The sequence below is a fragment of the Pseudopodoces humilis genome, chromosome 10, assembly GCF_049639895.1.
Source record: "Pseudopodoces humilis isolate 2021_Gansu_Grassland_sample_001 chromosome 10, ASM4963989v1, whole genome shotgun sequence".
In the NCBI taxonomy this organism is placed as follows: domain Eukaryota; kingdom Metazoa; phylum Chordata; class Aves; order Passeriformes; family Paridae; genus Pseudopodoces; species Pseudopodoces humilis.
Genome location: NC_142209.1, coordinates 23,139,026 through 23,163,381, shown reverse-complemented (window position 1 = coordinate 23,163,381; position 24,356 = coordinate 23,139,026).

Below are 24,356 nucleotides of genomic sequence, written 5' to 3'. Positions count from 1 at the left end.
GCTCACAGGCAGATCCCTCTAAGCCACCCAAGGCCCTGTGGAGCTGGGGCTGCCAGCAGCAGTAGGAGCCCTTTCCCGTGCTGTAAGCACTGATCCCTCCTAAAACCTGAAGTGATCACATTAATCAGTTTGCTTCAAAGCAGGCCATGTGAAATGTGTTTGAGCCTGGCTGATAAAATGGGGAGAGGAAGAAGTGCAAGGAGATTAGAAAGGAATCGTGCTTAATTTGGGAACATCTCTGAAGATTTATTCCAAAGCATGAAAGCCATGGAGAATGCTCCCGCCCAGAGATTAAAGATGCTGTGACTCACATCTCTGAGGCCTGACAATAGCTTATTCAGAAGAGCTGCCTGTAGCCACGAGACAGAGGATACAGTTTTCCCAAGGCATTTCAATTTTCAAGAGGAAAAAAAAAGATTAGACTTCATTAATTTCACCAAATACCATGAGACACCATCGGCCCCATCTCTCCTAAATGGTCTGTGGATCTCTAAGCTTTTGTCACCCTGAGAAAGACCAGAGCCACCAGTTGGAGACAACTTCCACCTTCTGGTATTTCCTGTTGCATTTGGCCTCCAAACAAAAGCAGAGAGAAGAAGCCAGTGCAAGGCCCTTGCCGCTCATGGAAGGAATGCAGCAACCATTGCTTGCTTACATCTCCTTCTTTCACAGAAATCAAATCCAGGGGCCAAAGGTGTTCAGCTGTTCTGTCATGTTCTACCTGTTGCACATCCAGCTGTGAGGATCACACAGCTCCTGAGCAGGTGTCCCCTTTCTGTGGGGTGGCCCTCTAAACACTGGCTGAGTGGATGGTGCCAGGACCTCAGCATCTCTGCCCACACACTCATGATAGTCCCACTGTCCCTGCCAACTCCAGGTGAGCCTTCAAAGGAAAGAAGGTGGCACCTGCAAGAGAGTGTGTGTAGGAATTAGTCTTGTGGTTTCTGCTTTGCTTCTCTCATTAGGTGCAGAAGGGAAGGGGATGGTGAGTTTGGGAGAGGGGAGATGGCAGGCATGGGGAAGAGTGGCAGAGCACTGCGTTGCTGGGGCACAAGAGGTTCCTCTGCATCACTGTGCAGCAGATCATCTTTGGTACAGCATTACAGATGGTCCCTGCTGAGTAGCTGCCACTGCTGCTCCTTGTTCTATTCTTCAAGATAGCAGGAGCAGAGACAAGCCCAGCCCCATAAGAGGCTTTGCAGATTTGTGTTGATCTTCCTGCTGATGGGGAAGGACAGGCAGAGTCTGCTGAGCCTAAAAGGCTGTGTACCAGCTTTAGGCATGCAGGTAATTGTACTCATCTCCCATATATCATCCTGGGAACAGCAGCCTCTCTTGCCAGATCTAATGCCTTTTATGCCATTTCTTTTGTGGAACCAGCTTGAAATAGATTTTGAAACAGAAGCAAGAGGCTGTATCAGTTTTCCCCTTGGAGGTGTGACAGCCTGCCTGCTTTCTGCCAGGTTAGGTTATTTCTGTTCTCTGCTGTATGTGTGTGTGTTCCCCTGGCTCTGTTCATTGAGACAGGAAAAAGGATCCCATCTTCCCCAGGACAGGCTGGTGGGGACATCATGACTGATGACATGACATAGCAGAATGACAGCCAGCCCCTCACTTCACAATGTGTCCATCTCCTGCATTTTGTTTGACAGGAGAAGGGTCCAAAGCAGAGATCTGAGGGACATCTATTCTCTACAGCTTATTCACACCTTTCCAAATCCATCTGCCAAGCTGTGGAAGAAAACTGAGCTGAAGGGCTAATGCACAAGGTTGCCTTACCTGTGGCAAGAAGATGCCATCAAAAGACATTCCCATATTTCTAAGCAGTGCAAGGTCATAGGATTGCTTCTTTATGTCTGTTTTTTTGAGATTCCTGCTTGAGAATTTGTCTCTCTAACTCAAACCTGTAGCACCAAGAACATGGAAAGAGGTGAAAGCCATGCCACCAGTGCCCCTCTTCTTCTGTAGCTGTGCAGGAACATTACAATCTTCTGACTGGAGATGGAGTTGCAGAAGAAAACTCAAAATCAGAAAGAGTGTGGAACTGCTTTTTTCTTTTTTCCAACTCTTTCCAAAGCTTTCAGTTTAAATATTAACAAAGTAGTCAAGATTTCCCCCATTCTTAAGCAAAAATCTTCTAGGACCATCTGTTCTTGAAGATTCCTATTAAGAGCGCAGTGTCACTGAGCAAATGCAGCTGGTCCGGTGGCAGTCAGAGACACTGCCAGCTGGTGTAGACCTCGTGTGAAGGTCCTCTCAACCCCAGCCAGAACCCAGGCAGGACTGTGGGAGCCTTCACAAGGTTACTCCATCCTCCTAAGAGAGTCTGAACATGTGTTTGTTTGACCTCCCCTTTAAGACCTCCTCAGAATGACAGAGTTGCAGAATGGTTGAGGCTGACAGGGACTGAAGGTCAGCTGGTCTGCATGGCTCAGGCAGGGCCAGCTAAAGCTATTTGCCCAGGACCATGTCCAGTCAACTTTTGAATATCTCCAAGGATGGAGACTCTCCTCTGGGCAGCCTGTACCAGTGCTGAACCACCAGAGCATACTGGTGGTGCCTGGGGCAGTTCCTCAGGCACAGGACTTTTCACTCTTGCTGAACCTCATGAGGTTCCTGTCAGCCCATTTCTCCAGCGTGTCAAAGTCCCTCTCAGCACAACCCTCGGGTGTATCAGGGTATATCGGGGGTATGACTCCTCCTGGTCTTGTATGATCAGCAAACTTACTGGGGATACACTCTCATGCCATCATCCACACTGGTAATGAAAATGTTGTACAGGATTGGGTCCAGTACTGAGCCCTGGGACACATTGTTACATACTGGACTCCAACTAGACCTTGTGCTGATGATGACCACCCCCTGGAATGGCCCTCCAGACAGTTTTCAATGCATTTCACTCTCTGTTCAACACAGAGATCTTGCTTTTGTCTGCAAATCTGTTGTTATGCTTCACTATTCTCCCTCCTGGCACTTTTTTCTTCCTCAATGCCTTGTGAAGCTGACTGTCAAACAGTGCCTCCTTGCACCTGGCTAAGCATTGGTGCCACATGCAGGGGCAGGTGGGAGAGATGCCACTCTTCACAATATGCTCTGTCACTGGAGTGGCCCTGGTTTATAGCACATCCAGCAATATTTCATGTCTGTGCATCTGAGCCTCTTGTTTTCAGATTACTCCGGGGCTGGTTTTATTAGTGGTTGATTGAGTGGTCTCAGCATGGTTCTTGTGGAATACCCACATTTTCCACTCACCATGGAGCAGATGGAAATGTTCTCAGTGAGACACTCATGCATGTGCATTATCTACAGAGGAAATATCCACATCTCGGGTCTTACTGCTGCTGCCAACAATGCCCCCTGTCAGCTTCTGGGGAAATTTGACTGATATTTATTTGGGCACTATCAGAACGAAGCACTGGCAGAAAATTCCCCAAGTCATGTAAAAATGCCATTGATTCTTCTGGTAGAAAATCTTCAAATGCTGTAAATACCATATTGAATTTGCTTTTTTTGTTGCTGTGTGTTGAAATCTTGACAAAAAACTTCGCAAAAAAAAGTTCCTTATGAATGTTTTGACCACCATTTCAAAAAGAGTGTGATTAATAAACACAATGGGCTTTTTTTTTTTCTTTTTCACTTGAACAGGTCTTTATACCTGCTGGAGTCTTCTGGGTGAGCAAGATTAAGATATGAAAGACTTCAGGAAGCAAAACCACCAACAGATCTGGAAAAGATAGAGCATTATAAGGAGCACCAGACACCCCCATTTTGGGGTATTCTGGAACTGACATTAAGCCATTTTTATGCTGCCCAGGGGTTATGTGGCTAAAAAAGGACATACAAAGCAGTCCCGTGATTGGAGTTGTAATTTTGTCACCCTCATGTTAGGAGGATCAAGGGAGCAAGGAAACAAGTGGAACTGTGCTCTCAGCAGTTGGAAATGGATGCTGTGGTTGATGCACCTGCACAGCACAAACACATTCAGATTTCTATGTATGGCTGAGTGAATGATGACCCTGCATATTCCTCCTTGGCTGCAGTACAACAAACCATCTTTTCTCTCCCACCTACCATTCTTAATTATTGTTGGTTTGGGATTTTTAATGTTAAAAAGAGTAATGTTTTTCTTCAGTCATGTCCATTCTCTAACCATTGTCCTGGATCCAGATTGTCCCTCCCCTGACCACAAATATCCTACAGTCAAAACTCCAATGTTCTCAACAAAACAGAAAAGGTATAAATGTTTCATATTAATAGAAACTGAGTTTTTCTTGATCCCTCACATGTAGACGCAGGTTTCTATAAATTCTATTCTGCATCCTGTGAAATGCTGAGTGGCAGAAACAGTGAGGCACCAGGCTCGGGCCATGCTTGCATTGATTAGCTGAGCCCCAGCTGATGTGTGGATGTTTTATGCTTTGTTCACTAATGTACCTTCAGCAGCACTAATAAAATTTCCTTTGAACAAGCAGGAACAGGTGATCACACAATTATGTGTGTCTTGTCTGTCTGGATGATTCAGCCTCATGTTGTTGTCATAGCAGCATGTCCCCATTGTGGGCTTGCACATCGAGGTAGGTCTGGTTTGCAATTTCCAAATAATAAACAAAGCCTGGTGCCCTGATTTGATAGAAGAGAATTTGTTGTGTTGTTGGGACTGAGACTGTGGGAGGAAAAGTGGAACTGATTGTCAACACCCTTGGGACTCCCTTGTAAGGATTTCCAAGGATGCAAACTCAGCTCCAACTGGGACACAGTACCAGGCTGAGACAGTGCATGGGAAGAAGTTAAATGAGTGTCACACACACCTCCTGAGAGCCAGCAGGTACAGGGGGTCACAGAGAGAGTACCTCTGCTAGGCAAGTCTCTTGTTACTGCTTTTGAAGGAGCAGCTCTGCTTGTAGCTGATCCTTGCAAGTTTAAAGAGACAAACACAGAGGCAGATTCTCAGTCAGTGTGGATCACCATCTGACTAATGCAACTTGTTTCATACAGAGTGAGCCTTAGTGACTGCAAGTCCATTTGAGGTTGATTTCAACCAGTTGTGGTTTGGGGTATGTGTTCAAACAGCACAAAAAGCCAACACACTTGCACACAGATGGGTAAGGAAGAGTGGAGATCCTGAAAGAAGCCTGCCTGGGACCAGTCTGAGTGCCACTAATTTTCCTTCTGTTTTTTTTCCTCTGCCAGACAGAGCACAACATGATTCAAGTGCCTAAGGAAATTTTCAATCATACTGAGAGAGAGAGGAAGCTACAAAATGGGATGGGATTGCTCTGCAATGCTGTGACCCGTGTGCACCCAGAGCTCTGCCTCAAATTGGAAGAAAAGTGCCAATTAATCTGACACTGAGGAAGGCATAGGCAACAAAACCATTTCATGTCTGCTCATTTCCCCCCATGACATGTAGTCCTCTCCACCCTGCTAATTGGAGAAAGCTTGCTAACAGCAATCTGATGTGGGTTTAATTAAATACCTTTTGAATGCCTCTGAGCGGTGGGAAAAGCTGGTGGAGTCATTCCAAGTCTGACACACTTAGGAAGGGCTTCAAATCTGGAGCTTGTGGCATCATCGATGAGCAAATGCAGAGGCTGTGGGAGCACTGGAGGATCTCTGATAACTACAGGCTGACAACATCTGGCTGCAAAAAGCAGGATCTTCCATATCCTGTAGTTCTTATAGTACCGCAGAGAAGATGCTTGGTCATCCTGCGGCAAAAGAAGGGCACTGAGGGAGGGGGACACCTCTGCAAGGGACATGTGCAGGGTGAGGATGCTGCTGTTGTGTCCTGGGGAGAAGCAGGCCTGTAAAGAGGGTGAAGCAGTAAAGGGTGCAGGAGAAAAGAGAAGGATGTGCTCTGGCACAGGGATAGCTGGAGAGAGGAGCAGCAAGCACCAGATGTGTTTGGGCACAGTTCTGTCCCAAGTCCACAAGAAACACTTTGGCTGGTCTGTTCAGTGGGTGTTGGGTGCTCCAGGTGAAGAGAAGGATTCCTGCCTGGGAATCGGGGCTGGCATGTGATGAGATCATTTGTACCCTAAATAGGAGAAGTCATTTTATGAAGGAGGAATTTGGGCGTGTGTGGATAAAGGAGGAGTGTGCCATGGGGATCAGGTAGACTGTGGGCAGGTAGATGCCCTTGTAGAAAAGTCAGACCCCAAGCCAAAGCCTCAACTGTGCCATAACTTTTCCCATTTCTTTAAAAAAATCCATATTCCACCTCCCCATCCTAGGAGGAGGCTGGGAGTGCTGCGTACAGGCTGAGTGCTGCAGGAGAGTGCTTGCAAATAATCTGAGAGCAACAGAAAAAATTTCAACAAGACCTTGAAAGAGTCTATTTAGCTTATCAGAAGGGAGGTCAAGAGGTGATTTGATTACAGCGCCTAAGTGCCGTCAGCAGAAGAAAACACCAGTTTCTAAAGAGCTTTTTAATCTATCAGAGAAAGCCAGAACAAGAGCCAGTGGCTGGGAGATGAAGGCAGACAAATGCAAATAAGACATGGGGAGCGTATCTTTAGCAGGGGGGAGATAAATGGGAAGAGCAAACTCAAGGAGAATGGCCTCAGTATCTCTGGGTGCCTCCATGTGGGAGCTGGATAACTTGCTCAAGCCAGAGAGGAGCCAGGCTTGTTCCAAGGTGGCATTTAGGAGCAAGAAAATCCAAGTTCCTTGGTCTTGTCAGGGCAGAAAAATGTTTAAGCACAGGCTTTGAGCAAAACCTGGTTTGGTCACCAGGAAGAACTCAGTTCAGTGTTCATGGTTTCTAAGTCAAAATTGATTCCTGGTGGCCTGGGCTTCCAAGGGTGGGGTGAGCCTGTTCCTCCTGGCATTGGCCACATGCTGGTGAGAAATTCCAGTCTAGTGGAAGAAAAAGCTGTCAGAGGTAGGAATTAAGTCATTGCCAATGAAAAGCGTAAACCAAAAAACATTACCAGAAGTCCATATGATCCTGCCCTGGTAGGGAATTCTAGCAGGGGGTAGTTTAAAATTAAGAAAACTCAAGTTTGGAGTGATTTTTCCTTGGAATTTCTTCCTTCTTTAAGGCAAGTTATGACTGATGGACTCCTGAAGTGGACGTTGACACAGAGCTATTAACAGGCCCTGGTGTTTCTCCCATGAAAACTTCAGGCTGTTTTTGGGTCTATTACATTTTTGCCTGGAGCAACAACATTCATCACTAAATAACTCAGTGTGGGGAAAAGTATATATTTTTTGCGTGTCTCAAATCCTCTGATTCTCACTGACACCCTTTATTTTTTGATGTGAGAAGCATGATATATTTACTAATTGCCATTTCTTCGTGCTACTGAAGATTGTTGAGGCTTCTCTCCCACCATTTTGTATATACAAATACTACATGAGAAAATGCTGTTATTTGGTATTTTTCTTATCTTGGATTGGCCAGGAAAATTCTTATTTTTTAATTTTAATTTGACCTATTTCTAATTCAAACATCTTTGTGCATCTCTGGAGAACAGACACTAAGCTCAAGCAAAAGAACTAAGCACTAATTTCTGTGTTTCTCATCTGAATCCCTCCTGCTTGGTGATAAGAGAAGTTTTCTAAGTCTGGATTCTCCTGGGATGTCTGGGCAGCTCCCTCTTTGGTATTGCTGTGTTTTCTCCTTTTTTTCTCTGAACAGCTATGTTCAATAAAAGAAAATTACTAACAGATAAATAAACCAAGCAAGTCCTTTCTGGCCCAGGGGCTGTTTGCTGGTGAAAGCAGTATTTAAATATTTGCCACCTGAATGTGAAGGAATTTCCTGGGTTGTGCTGTCTGGTAAATAAGGCAGATTTTTCAACATCCAGTTAAAGTTCTGGTGAAGTGTAGGAAATAATTTCCTGTCAGTAATGGGTGTTTACCAGCAAGTAAGTGAATTCTACTGTGACTGGACCCATCTTCTTTCTCCTTAACTCCATGAGCTGCTGTAGTGAGGGTCCATTTAGAGGTGGGAAAAATGGGCCAAAGATGGATCACCCTGCCAAATGTTTGCCAAACCCTGCCAAAGGCAGCTATTTTGTCTGAAACAAGCAAACAAAAAAAAATCCAAACAAAAAAAAAAAACAACAAAAACCCAACAAACCAACGAAAACACAAAACCAAACAAAAAAAAAAAAACAAAACCAAACCAAACCAAACCAAAAAAGCACTCTGATTCATTCCACATTCTTTCTTTATATGGCTATAGAAATAAAAAAAATCCAGTTTCATACTTTTTAAAAAAATATTAATCTTTTTAACTTAATTTAATCTATAAAATTAAAGTTCAAATAAAGTTTAACTATCAAAAAATAGAATAAAATATATCAGAATATCTAAAAGAAATATATTATTTGACCCATGCTGAGGGTTAAGTAGTTTGGTAGTGTAACAAAAGTCAATGTTCAGCTTTCCAACCCAGCCCATGCATAGAAAGTTTTTTTCAGCTCTTGAAAGGTATTTTAGTTGTGACAGCTGTTTCCTCTGTTTGTTTGGGTGGGAAACCTGAGAGAATAATCCTGCCTATTCCAGTCATTAGGGACATATGGGAATTCTCTTCACTGTTTGCTACAAAACAGCATGTGCCCAGTTTCCATCAGAAAATTAGCCCAACAATTCCCAGCTGGACAAGCTAGGAGGTAATCTAGATGTGGAAGTGTTTGCAGTGTAAATACACAGACCACAGATTGTTAGCCCTGCTTTACCAAGTCCATAGTAAATGCCAGAGCCTTAAAATCTGGAATTTGATAACTCCAGTAAGGGCTAGAGCGTCTGCACAGAACTCAACTTTGATTTTCTGAATTTGTTCCTTGTTTTGAGTGGATCACATGGGAAAAATCTTGCCCAAAACATCCCTTAACAGCATGAACTTTTTTCTCAAGTACCTCCTGAGGGATGAGGTAAACACACTGTTAAATGTGGCTTTTCCAGTTGCATTTAATCACTCTTATTGCTTGGAAGCCACATGAGCATATACACATATGACAGCAGCCATATGGAGATGATTCTGGTCCAGCCAGACTGTCCCTGTTGTCACTCACAGCTGTGCCACCTTGCCAGGGTGTGGCAGGGGTGGCATGAGGTCCTGAGCACATTCTGGAGTCATTCCTGTTGGGATGCACATCGGGCTGTTTGCTCAGAACCAGCGGTGCTGCTTTTCCAAAAAGCTGGAGTGACAAATCCTGGCCTGATACACATTCACAGCATCCCAGCCCCACAGCACTCCTGCCAGGGACACCATCCCTGTGGGCAGTGGCAGGATGATTAAATAAACAATATTTTGTTTTAAAGCCCCCAAGGTACAGGCTTGTCCTGCTCTGGGTAAAGGAATAACCTATCTTGAGTTCACCCCTTTTCCTCACCCCAGGCAGTGAATTTCAAAGGTTCAAAAAGCACATGCATGGCTTCAAAACATAATAATCAACTTTGCTCAATTTTTCTTTTTTTTCTCTGAGCCTTTTGAGGCCATCTGACCACCTTTCTCAATTTGAGATTTCATCTCATCACTGCAAAATTCTAAAACCCCAATTAGAAAGGCAAGGTGGGATCCTCAGCTCACCCTGTGGCTCCTCAAGCACTGGTTTTTAGGAGGCTCATGCTACAGCTCTCTAGGAAGACAATGCCAGCAGCAACAACATGACAGCATCCAAATGCCATTCATCAAGCCAGCATGCTTTGCTTTCAGCTGCTTTTAATCTTTCCCAGTCTCTCTGAGGGAACAGCTTGGATCCTTCTGTGAACTGGAGAGTTCAGTCTCCCTCAGCAGACCACAGACATGGGCAGTTAACAGCAAAAGGCTTTTCAGCAGCCACAAAATAAAGGGCTGGATTTTTATTTTTTTTTAATGGATGCTATTAGTGTTCTGGGAAGAGCCTGGACCCATGCTCATTAAGTCAGCAGTTTCCAAAGTATTTCTAGAGAGGAAAAGAGCATAACTGGTTGAATTTCTTATTGTTGTAGCAAATGATCAGTGCACTTACCGGGCCTCAGTGTCTGTGATTAATTCATAGCCAGAAATAACAGTGGAGGACCTGCTGTGATGCCATTACCTTATCTCTGCCTCACTGGTTGATCCTCAGGTACAACTGAAAACAATCCTTAATTACTTGGTTAAAAACCCATCAGCCACTGGAGAACAAATGAACCGATACAGCCACCTCTGCCACCACCCTTCAGAGCTCCCAGAGATAACTGGATGGAAGGAAAGGCACTTCAAAGTCCTCCAAGAGCCAGCACTGAGGGGAAATACCAGAGTGTGCCCAGAGGAGCAGCCAGTGACCAGGGAACAGCCAGCTGCAGGGATGGCCTGCCCTGGGAGCACTCTTCCCACTGCTGGGGGGCTGGTTTATTCCTGTGCTGCTTTCAGGGGCACTTTCACCATCCCATTCAGGTGACTCTCACCAGTTTTACACTCATCAGTGCTGCTCCTTTTTTTTAGAGAGAAGTTGATGCCTTCAGATCTATCACCCAGACAACAAAGCTCAAAGGTGGCCAGTCAGCACACCTCTAGAGCTAGGGACAGCTCTGTCCAGTCAGGGCTTGAATATCTCTAAGGACTAAGACTCACCTCCTTCCTGGATCCCTGTCCCAAATGTTTGACCATCCCAAGGGTGAATTTCTGTCCTAATGTCTGATTGGAATTTCACTGGCCACAAATTACATCCATTGCTCTCTTCCTTTCACTTGGGATCTCCAAGAACAGTCTTGCTCCACCTTCTCACCCCAATCAGTGGCCCTGTTCTCAAAATTAATTTTCAGCCTCTTTCCCCTGCTGCCTTGCTGGCCATGCCAGCAGCAAAAGAGCCATCTCACATGGAGATGTGCCTGCTCTGTGGCTCTTCAGGTGGATTAGGGCATCCTCTTAGAGTCCAGGCTTCCAGGGCCATGTAAATATGGAGCAGACATTCAGATGTCCTTTTCAGGGGCAAGCAGACAGGCTTGTTCCTGCTGCAGTAGGATAGATCAGTGCTTCTGAGCCACTCTCTTTAAGGACACAGGCAAATAAAAATGCAGGAGAAAACCCGCCACTTTACATGGTGATGCTTTTAATTGCCTTGGCTAAATGGGAAATTAAACGCTGGAAACTTCAAGTCCTGTTTGATGTTCAGCATCCCTGCTCCAAGAGCTCGGGTTCTCCAGGCACGGCTTTGGTATGCCCAAGGAGCGTGAAATCACTCCCAAATTGCTCCACGTGTAAGGTAATTGGCCTCCATTGCCTGAAACATTCCGGCTGCAGGCTCGGGGAGCAGGCAGCACCTCCCAAGTGGAGCAAACTCAGAGATCCCTCGGAGGCTGTGTACGTGGCACTGAGAGCTCCTGGTCCGACTGCTGCAGGGACCATCTCCCGCCTCTCTGGAGGAGCTCGGTGCGTGGCAAGGTTGGGAAAATCAGTCCCCAGCGAGAGAGCAAAAGGGACGTCCTATCATCACCCCTGTGCTATGCATTTTCCATTTCCTCCTCGTTTTGCTCAATCAAGGCACATTTGCTTTCATATTAGTAGCATCAGGAAAGAGAAAAGATCACAGGTTAAAGCAGGTTTCTGCTCCAAGACTAAACAGTCCTGCCCCCTCTGTCCTTTGCACAGACACCTCACACACTGGTAGCCATCCTTGCTGCCTCTCCCAGTCCTGCCATGCCTTTGGAGCTGAAGATTTTGGGAGTGAGGAGGAAACCAAATCTTCAAGATTCTCGTTCATGAACTTGTACAGTGACTCAGAGACATTCCCTGCTCTCTTTTGTCCTTTCCTAATAACTCCTTGCAGTAACAGGAGAGGTCACAAGAGTGCTTTGCAAACCTGTTCAACTCTCCAGGACCATGGAGTGGGGCTGAGATCCAGTTCCAAGCTCATGACCAAGCTTCAGAAGAAGCCCTACACTTTCAGGACCTTCTCCTCACAGCTTCTGTAATCTCCAGAAGCCCAGACACCCCCCCAGGGAATGTGCAGCATCTCCCAACTTTCCACACTTCTAAAAGCTGTTTCATTAGCAATATTCCTGGGCATGATCTGATGCCAGACTGCAGGAAATCTTGGCAGGCTCGTGGGATGTCAGGGCTGGGGAACCAGCACAGCAGTTCCTTTCCATACACATCATCCCTATGGTCTGATGCTGCTGGCCTCTCCTGTTCACTGCCCATATATTTAGATGTTAGGACCAGAGGATCAGGAGACAACCTGCAAGATTCATGTACAGCTGTGAGTGTTCTGGGGCAGGTGGCCTTGAGAGGAGTTACTTTCCTCCAGTTGAAGGAAAGAGAAAAGGTGGTATTTGTAATCTTGGTTTTTTGTTTTTTGTTTTTTTTTCTTCTTCTTTTTTTGGTTTTGGTTTGGATTTGGGTTTGTTTGGTTTTTGGAGGTTTTTTGTGTGTGTTTCTGGGTTTTTGTTTGTTTTGTTGTTGTTCTTTTCTTAATCTTTTTTTTGTCCCACTCCCACTTTTTTTTGTCCCAGACATAAAAGGCCAGACCAGTATAAATAGTAGAAGCTATGTTAAAACCTATTTATAGCTGCTGAAAAATGTCATGTCTTCAGATTATTGCTTTTAATGGTTAATTATTGGTCATTTGGGGAACGGGGGAAGGATCTTTGCATGAGTGCACTGAAGAAAGCAAGAGGAGAAAACATCCTGAGAGATCACCTGACCAAAACCAAGTTCCAAAACTTTTAGATAAGGCATTTCCACCTCTTCCCCCAGGAGATAAGAGGCATCAGTATCACAGTGTTGCTGGGAAAATAGAGGTTAACAGGGAAAAATAAAACCCTGCTGCCAAGGGAGGGGGACAGCCATTGGCAGCACCAGGGAGGTATCAGGAGCAGAGATGCTTCTCAGGACACCACACACTCAGTGTGTAAATTGTTTTTGCTGGCCAGCAGGAGAGACAGGAGGGTTTGCCCAGTTTTTCTGCTGCACGAGGGATAGACCCAGCTAATTTCAGCACTGATAAAGATCACCTCATTATCTCCTACGAAGACCACACAATTGCAGAGTGTCTCTGATGGGAGTGATGATGAACACCAACATGAGTTCACCTCCTCCATTCACTCACTCCTTTGTTTGGGAGGTTTCTTAATATGCCAAGAGGAAGAGAAACCACTGCTAATCCACCCCCCACCCCCAAGAGGGATCTTGGCTGGGAAAGAGGAGTTGTCATCACCACCACATCCTTTCAGCCAGACACTAGAGATCAACAGCTGTGATAGTGCACAGAAACTCCCCACAGCATCTCCTGGCATCAGCGTCTCCTCCGTGCAGTCCTGCTCCTTGCCTGCCTCCCTGTAACCAAACCATCTCGGTCCCTTCCTGCCAGCCGAGTGCCACCAGCAACCTCAAGGACTGGCAGGTCCTGGAAGGGCTCTAGTGACACCAGTGCTTGGTGCTGCCCTCTCCACCTACTCTGCTCTCTCTTCCCAACCTGAATCCTTTCAAGAACAGGTGGGTGGATCTTCTCAAAGCCCCCAGGATTTACACAGCTGATCCAGCACACAGCTGGCAGGGGGCACATCCATCACACATTTCCAAAAGCCTGCAGAGCTTTTCTTCTCCCGGCTTTCTTCCTCCTCTTCCTTTTATTTTTTATATGCTCAGGTGAACACAGAATATTTCAAAGAGATCTCTGCCAGCATTGAAGCTTTGAAGCCAGCTGGTGGAGCAACCTCAGATGACATGGAGAAGGAGCAGGGCCCAGCTGGGTGTCTTCCCAGGAGAACTGAATCAAAGCCAGAAGAAATGACAGCACAAGCTGATCCAACTCAGTCTGTCTGGGCTTTCTCCCTCCCTCCATTACTGAGCCCAGCCCAATAGCCCTTCCAGGTTTAAAATTAGCAAAACCTTCTCTAAGCTTCAGATTAAGATCCTGGGTTACCAGCAGAGATAGCCTGTAGCAAAGCCCTGGATTTTATCTTTAATTATCAGCAGGAATATTATATTCTTGCAGAAACTGAGCTGAGAAGAAACCAGCATCTGTGATCCCTGCTGCAGAGCTGAGCATCTGCTTGAGGGAGGGCTGGTAATCAGGAGGAGAGGGGTCAACAGAAGATGATCTTCTAAGTCTTCCTCTATAGACTGAATCTCTAATATATTTACTTAGCCAGATGCAAATCCTTTTCACAAACTCATGGCATTGCTCAGCACAAGCATGCACAGAAAATTAACAAAGCTGGAGCATCAATTCCTCATCTATCACTGGCATAAGATTCCTGGTGACTGCACGGGAGGAAGGAAAATGTGCTCTTTCCAGTGTCTGGGGAAACAAAGCTGAGTTCCAAGCAGCGTTCAGTTCATAACCAAGAAACCCATCCAGCACCTCACTGCTTCCCTCTCTCTCCTGGCTGCTCTCCTTCCCTGATCTGCTCCTGGGCTGCTCCTTCCCTGGGTCCCCAGGGCTTGAGTCTTGCCATTGTCCACAGCAGCAGTTTGCCCATGGCCAGTGAACTAAGGCAGGAGAACCTCAAAACACAGGAATGGCATGAAATGCAGGGCCAGCAGTTGGACTTCAGTGATCCTTGTGGGTTTATTTCAGTTCAGGATATTCTATGATTATATGGTGTCCATGTGTGCTCAGAAGCAGATGGAAGAGTACTGCAGCAGCCTGGGATACAGACCCCTCACCTGGGCACCTGCTGAAGACAATCCTGCTTCCTCCTGCCTGCTGGTTGGAGGTTGTTTTCCTTGACAAGAACTAGAGAAGCATCCTAGTGACCACACTGCTGGAGTAGAAACCTGTCATGGTCACCTTATTTCTTGCTGGGGCAAGGACAAAGTGTCACTTGGATGGTGGGGACACTGCATTTGTCTGTTCACATATATCTGATCTATGCTGCAGGAGCAGGAGGAACTGGAGGCCAAGCTATGAGTTATTACGTGGTTGTGGAGCCACCAGAAATTCCCTGTGTAGCATCCTGGACTGGACTGGAAAGGGTGCACTGGCTGGAGAGGAGGCATGGGCAGGAAAGGCCAGGAAGGCTGCACAGCGTGGGCTGAGCTACTCACAGCATGGATGGCCCTGGCTTGGGGCAGGTCAGTGTATCTGCAGCTCATCTTTTCACAATTCCTTCTTTTCTCTACTCTTAACAAAACATGCTCAGGTGTATGTGTGGTGTGCCTAAGGTTCAAGGTCACCTTGTATTCAGCCCAGCACAATGAAATCTTAAAGGAATTGGGTATAACAAAAGAGCTGTGTGGCTTTGAGCCTCTCAAGGAGCGAAGGGACTTGAAATAGATCACAGCTACCTGGAGTTTAGAAAGCCCTCTGTCCACTGCCTTCACTGGCTGCTTTGTGAGACATCCTGCTCCTGTAGTGCAGAGGTCTGGGGATCCCCTCTGAGCTGGTGGTGACAGCTGAGGAGGAATGAGGCTGGCTGAAGCAGAGCCTGTGTAATGCCATTCCAACCCAGCCAGCCAGGTCAATTAAAAAATAAAGACAAAGGCTCTTGGTGCGGGTCTGCCATCCCTATCAAATTCATTATCTCCCCCCACCAGCAGAAAGAGGGCAACTGTTCACGTAAGGCACAGCTAATAATATCTGAGTACAGGACATTGCTGCTAAATTATAGGGAGGGCTTGGGAAGGGAAATTAGTGTCATTTGCAAGCCCAGTAATAGGGGCTGTGCAGCATGAATGCCGATGCAGGAGCGGGCTGGAGGACAGAGAGTGGCTTATGCAACCGTCCCTGTCCTCCTGTGGTGGCACAGCCAGGCTGGCAGCAGGCACAGTGCAGGGCTCAGGAGCAGGAGAGCACAGGAGAAGTGGGCTTGAAAGCCAAAGGCAGGTAAAAACAGAAGGCAAAGCAGATGGTTGTGTGTGAGGATGAAGGCATCGGAAGCTTCTCTTAGGGAAGAAGGCTCAGCCCTTCCCTTCCAGCTGAGCTTTGGCACAAAAGACCCAGAGCAGAGTTTAGGGGCCTCACAGTTTAGGGTTTCCCCCCAGGGCACCAGCTACAAGGGGTGGAAGCTCTGGTGGTTTCAACTGAAGGGACACTTACTGAGCAACTTCTAGGAGCAATCAAATCAATTCTCAGTGGGGAAACTGAGGCACAGAGAGACTGCACAGTCTGTGCTGTGGCTTGAACCCTAAGGCAATTCTTGAGCACTTCTCAGTGATGTGAAATGTGGTGCTGCTCCCTCAGACAGCTGCATTCCTGCAGCATGAGCATTAAGCATAGCATAAAGCAAAGAATTACCAATTTCTGAGTACAGACACATCTTGAGCAAAAATCATAGAATTATTGAATGTTTTGGGTTGGAAGGGACTTTAAAAATCATCCAGTTCAAACTCCCATGCCATGGACAGAAACAGCTGCCACTTGAGCAGGTTGCTCAGAGCCCCATCCAGTGCAGCTTTGAACACTTCCAGGGATGGGGAATTCCCAACTTCTCTGAGCAACCTGTTCCAGTACCTCACCACCCTCACAGTAAAGAACTTCTTAATATCTAATCTAAACCTGCTCTCTGTCAGTCTGAAGCCATTCCCCCTTGTCCTGTCACTCCAGGCCCTTGTAAATAGTCCCTCTCCAGCTTCCTTGTAGGATCCCTTCAGGTACTGGAAGGCTGCAATTAGGTCACCCTGAAGCCTTCCATTCTCCAGGCTGAACAATCCCAATTCTCTCAGCCTTTCCTCATAGCAGGGGTTCTGATCCATCAACACCCTCAAGCCCTTCTCAGCAGGGCTGCTCTCAATCCCCTCATCCCCCAGCCTGGATTTATACCAGGGGTTGCCCCAACCCACATGCAGCACTCTACACTTGGTCTTGTTAAACCTCATGAGATTCCCATGGTCCCCATGGATGGCATCCCATCCTTCAGGTGTGTCACCTGCAAACTTGCACTCAGTCCCTTCATCTGTGTCCTTACAGAAGATATTAAATGACACCATCCCCTGAGGGACATCACTTGTCACTGATGTCCATCATGACTCTGAGCCACTGACCAGCACCCTCTAGATGTGACCTCAGACCAATGTGTTACAGAGAAGCAGAGGCGCTCTCTGACCAAATGCTCTCAAATGTACCAAACCTAAAGGGTACCTAAACAAACAGCAGCAAAAAAATAAAATAAATGGAGCTGTGTCCAGCTCCTGCAAAGACCAGTGTCCCCTTTCTGCCTGCTGAGTTATTTTTCAAATTCTTTGACCTTGGACCCCTCTCAGGGCTCGTCCTGTAGCTGATTAGGAAATTCTCCATTCCTGATGAACAGGTGAAGCTGTGATTATACTAATCAGCTGCTCATTAGGATTGCTTGGCTTCAGCTGATAAAACACCAGCCCCATGATGTATGGCCAGCTCTGTCATCCGGGGGTGTCAAAGATGCTCAGCTTTGTTGTTGTCCCCCCTTGGTTTTGCTCCCAGATGGGGAAGGGCTCTCCAGGACACAGCTGGAATCTGGCAAGCAAATCTCATTCCAGCAGCTGTGAGCCTCCTTCAGGCTCTGGATTGATCACCACAGAGCCGTGCCTCTGACTCTCACACAGGGAATTTTGGACGCTGAGAGACCTGACCACTGAGGTGGAGGTAGCAGGGACCCTCAGTGCTGGAGCCAGCAGAGGCTGGTTCAAACTCCTTCCCATGTTCCTATGGATGTGGCAGCTCCAAGAGCCAGACCCTGGGCAGGCAGAAGAGTCACTATTGATCTCATCCCACCTCCTTCACAGCTGTGACATGGGACCGAAATCCACCTGGGCTACCTGTAGTCTCTGGAGACTTCCTGAAGAAGCTACTGCTCTTCTTTTTGGGTCTGTCATCCTGACAGCTGTCCCCAGGGAGATCTCAAAACCAAGACCCCAGCATGGCAGAGTGCCACAGAAATACACACCACTGTGCTCTGGCAAACCTCAGCCTTCTCCAGCCCTCCTCACCAAACGATGGGGACACAGCATTGCTCTTCCCCTTCTCTTTCTTCCTTTGTTCCATCCTCTCAATCAGGCTCTGGCTCAGAAAGGTTTCATTGCACAACAGCTACACTGGCCTTAGAAAGATGCAATTAAGATGAAACCCACTTATTTAAAGCAGCTCCTCTCCCAGCACTGCTCTAATGTCACCTTTGATCACTGAAACCAACCCAGCTCACAGACTGTCAGGGACATGTCCTTTCATTTCTCCCTTCCCTCCTCGCTCCATTCAGACAAAACTGGTTTCTTTCTTCCTGCTGGTGCTCCGAGCATTTTGCAGAGCAAAGGATGGACGTTTTGCATTGGCCAGCAGGAAATAAGAGAGCAAAATGCCCTGGCTGTGGGCCATGAAGTCTGGAAAGGGCACATAGATCATGCTGCATTTTGGGCTCAGATAGCTTGGCCCAGGCTCAGCACTGCCCTGGGGCTGTGCTGCAAATAAGGGTGGGCTTGGGATGGGCAGGGGTCCCTTTACAAATGATTCTAAAAGGAAGTATCCTGAATTTATTGGACCATTTCCCCCATTTAGGACAGTCAGTTCAGCTCAAACCATCACTTAGGCATGGCTTAGCTTTAAACTCCCTTGCAGATCCTGCTTCCACCTGCACACAGGAGCTGCTGGATCAAGACTCTTCTCAGCAGCCTCCATCCATACACATTCACACATTTGATTGTCAGGCACTGATACCCCAGATTTCCTTGTCATTAATGCATCCATCAGGTAGCATTTTCTATTAGACTGGAGGTTTCCTGGTTGTCAGTGCTTCCACCCACACAGGCAGGTCTCTTCTGAACTCCATCTCTCTGCCTCCAAACCTCACTGCATCACATTTTCCTTGGAAATGGGGAGCAAATACACGTGTATCCCTCTGTTCTCCCAGGGAAATGGCAGAGCAATTTGCAGGGTTCCCTGGGTGGACAGGGACTGTTACTTCAGTCTATTTTATTTTGATCTGCAGGAGAGATATCTCTTCCTGAGGGTGGAGAGAAGAGCAAGAAGCTGCCCTGTTACAAAACACCAGTGATTTGCAATTCATCACCAGCCCAGGGCCAGGTGCACTCCTCACTGCCATCTCAGGGGGACATTTTTTTCTAATTCTTAGAAGTGGACGTTGGCATGCCAAAAGTCTCAGCACTGGCATTACAGATTCCTTCTGATCTCTCCAAATATCTCTGATGTAGCAGCTTCTGAGGATTTTTGAGCACAGAGCAGATTTCCACCCTACCAAGGTGACAGCCCATCCTGTGTATCAGTGAGTGCTGGAGTCACACTAAAGCGAGGGACCCCAGCCCCTGGTTCAGCTAAAATAATTTGGTGACCCCTGACAGGGGGAAATTTGTCAACTCGCAGCAAAAGATACAGTTTTAGAGGCATCCAACTCCATCAGACTGGTGGGGGGGCTGCACACTCCATTCCTGCTTTGACTGGGAGCTGGGGGCAGCAGGGCTCGGATGCACCCTCTCCTCCTCCTGATCTGTGATGCCAGCTGAGCTAAAGCTGGCTCCCAAGAGCTTGGTGCTTCAAGAGACAGGTGCCAGTGATGGCTCTGGGGAGGACAGCAAAGAAACCAGCCCAGGTGCTGCTTCTGCCTGTGAATCAGTCCAGATGGGCCATGGCTGACCTGCTGAGAGCCCAGTGCTCTTCCAGGCAGCCTGGACACAGATGGGGTGTCAGGTATGGCAGGGCTCCCACAGCACACCCTGCTCAGAGCAGCCAACGAGGGTGAAGCACAAAGCAAGTGGCTTCTTGGGAACACTGAGATCTCCACAGCACATCCTGCTCTGCACACAGTCACAGAGCTTAAACAGCCACTGCCTGAGAGGCTGTGCCTGCCTCCTCCAGGTCTCTCCTCCTGCCTTCCACCTCCATGGAGACCGGCTTTTGGCACTTAAAGGTGTGATCAGGAAATGGAGGGCTTTTAAAAACACTGCTATTAAGAGCAATAAAAATAATAGTGCAGGAACATATGTCTCTCCACAGGGCCATCACCTTCTGCTCACTTGGATTGAAGTGTTTTACCATCAGAGCATGACAGCACGCTGAAACCTCACCAGAGGAACAAAGCTGAAGGCTTTATTACTGTTATTAACCTGGTTTTCTGAAGAAAGGCAACAGAACACCACGTGTACCCATCAGCGTGTCAGCCCACCCTGGTAACTCCTTAATCGGTCAGCTAATTTCAACCCACAGGGCTCAAAAGGTGGGGGCTGCCAGAAGCCTCAGTCTGTGCACATGCCACTGGGACAGGCAGAGGGACAGGCAGAGCCACAGTGAGCACCCAGCAGGACAGCCTGTGGGGACAGATCAGCCACTTACCAGAAACCAGACAGCACCCTGAGAAAGCATGCAATCCCCACCTGTTACCTTTTAAACCCCAGAGAAACACAGAAAGACAGGGTGTGGGCTTTTTAAAGCCCTTGTTGGTTCCCTGGTCCAGGAAGGAGCCAGCACCAAGATACAGGACCCAGAGGAGGCTGGGCCTGAGCTCTTTGTCCCCATTTGTCCTGTCACAGCACTGCCAGCAGGCAGTTCCCAGAGCCTTGGTTCGATACAGGCACTGACAAATCCCGTGTCCCAGAGAGACGCCCAAGGGGCTTTCAGGCCCTCCAGGCTGGGCAGGCTGAACTGGGATAACTGGACACCCCAACCCAAGCTCAGCAGCTGCACAGGACTCCTCTCAAGGCAGCCAGACCTGGTCTGGAGCAATCAGCCATCCCTCTTCATGGGCATTCCTACAACCCTCACAACAGCCCTGCTGCTAACACCATGCTTCCCAGTCAGTGTTTGGACACTGGCTCTCAAAGGCTTTCCATTTCATCCCTCCATACCTTCCATACTCCTCCAGAGAGGTCAGAGCTGCCCATGTCTTTCAAGAGCCGTGGGGAAGAGCAGGAAATCTGAGTCTCCACTCACAACAACAGGCAATGCCACGTGCCCAGGAGCACAGCACCAAGGTTTTGTTGCCTGGGTGACATCCAAGCCACCATCCATCACCCAGGCACAGACCCAGGCAAGCAGCCAGACTGGCAAGGACAGGCAGGGTTTCCCATGGAAAACTGAAGTCAGTCCAAGCCACGGGCACAATTCAGCCAAGAGTCCTCACTCCTCACACTCCCTGAGGAGCAGGGAGAGCTCTCCATCCATTACCTGGAGCTCACGTCTTGGTCTATCACTTGAGCCCACTCCCACAAAGCTGTGACCAGGCTGCTCACTCTGTTTAGCAACTCATGTGCACAGGCTAAACAGCAGGTCTGGAGCAGTTTGGTTTTGCTCATATTTTCTTCCTTCATTACTGAGGCAAATAATCTGTTTTGGTAGGCAGAGGGGCATTGCTCTTGCTGCTTTACATGCTGCTGGTTGAAAGCAAGGTTTCCCTGATGTCTAAGCGAGGCAGATTAAGGCCTCCACAACTGCCCTTTCTCTGGTAAAACCTCGGTTGTTGCTGCCATGACTGAAATTCTCCTCTCCCCTCAGTGGTGGCAGGAAGGAACCATTTCCCCCTGCCCAGCAGTTTAATCCCTGACCCACACCAAATTGCTGAGTGTTGTGCACAAATAACACTGTTCAAGGGGTGACCAACTTCCTTACAGTGAGAAACCCCAAGGGCCTAAATCACCTCTGGGGTGAAGCACGTCTCAGCACCAGGCTGTTTGGACTGGCAAAAAGCAGCTGTAAAGAAGAAGAAAAAAGAATGGGAACTAAAGGTCAATCTACACCAAGGACTTAAAGCTGAGCTGAATTTCTGGCCCAGGTTTAAACTGCACAGCAGCACACCCTTGGAGTAAAGCAGCAAAATAAATGAAGTCACCGAAACAAACACACTCCCCGCATCTTTAAGGTCAGCATTTTCACACCACCCTCTCTCCTGTGTTTTGGCTTTCAGAGTCTGCTCTTCACAGGTACAGAGTCGCAAGTCTGTGAGGGGGGGAAAAAACCACAACAAAACCAACAAAGCAGGGAAGTGACTTTTCCCGTTGTCATTTTCCCTGTCTCCCAGCAACAACCGTGTCTTCTCCACCTTGCTTCCCTTCCAGCACCTCACAGCTGGCAGAGATCTTATGAACAAACAAGGCTCCCTGCAGCGAGGGCTGCCTGGCAAGGGCTGATGCTTCAGTCTAGCATGAGGACGATCTTTTCACCTGCAGAGGTGACAGCTCCTGGTTTATGTCTAACCATCAGCTCTCATCCTCCATCTGTGAAGATTCCCAACCCTATTCCAGGGCTGAACAGATGGTGACAGTGTCTGGGCTGATGCCCAAGTGTCAACAAGACAGTTTCTTGTTTCCTCTTGTTTCTACAGACTTATCCCTGGGAAGGGAAGTGGAAAAAAAGCATGTGATAAGACACTGCCACCTCACCCTGTCTAAACAGTCACACTAACCCCAGGACAAGTTCTGTGGGTTTGTATTATTAATGTTCCTCCTCTTAGGCTGAGGGAGGGCTTCCCAGGGCGTGGATTTTGCTCCAAGACACCTTCCTGTGCCTGTCTCAGGAGGGGAATTAGCAATCAGAGCCTCCTCCAGAGCTTTTTTCCCAATTAATACATGAATAATCAGCATAATTTCATGCCAATTGTTTTGTGTTTTGACACCACAGTTATTCTGTGTTCCTCTGCTACCCAACTCCTCAGCTCCTTTTAATGGAATTGATTAAGTGCTAAACCACGACTTCCTCAGAATCATTCACACAACTGGTGACGTGACAGAGCTGGGCACAGGCAGAAGCTCACCCTCAGAAGGATGTATCATTGGCACACCAAAGTCAAGCACAGCCAGTGTTTGAAGACTTTGAGGGCAAAGTTGTTGAGAAGAGGCCGGGTACCTCTTCTGAGGTGGCTCTGAAGGGATCTCATCAATTTAGCCACATGTGGTCAGCCATGCCTGCCTGGGGACAGCAGAATTTGACACCTCTATAGATGTTCATCATTTTCATCATCAAACACTGATTTCAGCTTCCAGATGGCTCGGAATGCTGCATTCTGGGGAAAATTGGTTGCCCCGTACTGCCTCAGGAAGCCCATTCTGGAAACACATTGTGGGTGTCCATCCACTGCTTACTGGTCTTAGTGGTGATGGGGGACCAGAAAACTTTCTTTCAGATCACTCATGAGGAATTTACACTGCCCCTTTATCTATCCCAGGCAGGAGATGGGACTACATTCTCTCTGAGCCATGAAATTTCCTCTAGAAAATTTCAGGACAAGAATCCACAGGCAAGGGTAGAAAAACAGCAGCTAAAATCCATAAGGCCATTTTGGGACTCAAGGATCCCACCATGGCCAAAGGCAAGATGAATCTCTGTATCTCTGAGGACAGACCTGTCTGATCTGCTGTTCCTGCTGCCACCAACCTTGGTGCCTTTCTGTGCCATCACAGACACATTAAAACAGTAACAGTATGAGCAAGTGCATTCAGCATTTCAGCACTTCAGATTCAGGATCACTGGGGAGCTTGGGAGCACCAGCAAAGCTGTATTCAAAGGAATTGTGATCCATGCTGGATTTATGCAGGGGAGCAACAAGGATTTATGGTCCATCACAAATATAGGACCATATTTGAGTTTGCTAATCCTGTTTCCATTCCAGTGGCACATTGTGCTCGGATTTACAATCTCCCAGGCAAAGCAGGCTGGGCCCTGCTTATATCACATGTGGGCTACCCCTATTAAAATTCAAAGGAATCTCTTCTTTCCTGTCCAGGAATGCTGGACCAAGGCTTCCTTACATGCAGGGCTGCCAGGAGGAGACCAGGGACTGTGAGCCATGAAGGTCCTCTGGTAGCCCAGAGCCACAGCCACTCTCAGCACCACAGGCCTCCTCCTAACCCTTTTCCTCTGAGTGCAGAACAGCAGCAGAGTTATTAAAGCACCACCTGGGCTGGCAGAAATAAATCTTTCCAATCTGCCTGCAAAACCAGAGTGGCACAAGATGACACTTGACTTACTCTTGGGTGCCCCTGTGGGCTCTGGGGCACCTGCCGTCCTCCCTCCCACAGGTTTGTGGGCATATCCTCAAGCTGTGTTTACAAAGGGATTTCAGGCTCCTTTAGGATAAGACGTTGCTATAGAAACAGCAGAAAGGAGGCTGAGCTCACTGGGAGAAGGCCTGGACTCTATTGGCTCAAACAACAGGAAAGCCCATGAGGGGAATGCAATTGTCTGGAGATTGAGCAGGAGGCACGGTCTGTTTTAACGAGCACATCCTCCTCTTGGGAAAAGTAGGAAACTGAGTTTCCACAGGTTTCTACAAGACCAGAAAGTTTCCAGTGCAGGAAGAATGTGCCTGACACAGGCAACACCAAGAGACATTTTCCAGCCTTGAGGTGGGATCTCGAGCTCAACCATCCTGCCAGGAAACTTCTTCCCAGCTGGAGCTTGAGCTCATAGCACTGCTGTCATCACTGCGTGGTGCCTCTGCCTGGCAGATGGGAGTGTGACTGGTACAGGAAATGCAGAGGACCAGAGATGCAGGTAACCAGCTCTGATCCAGGTGAAAGC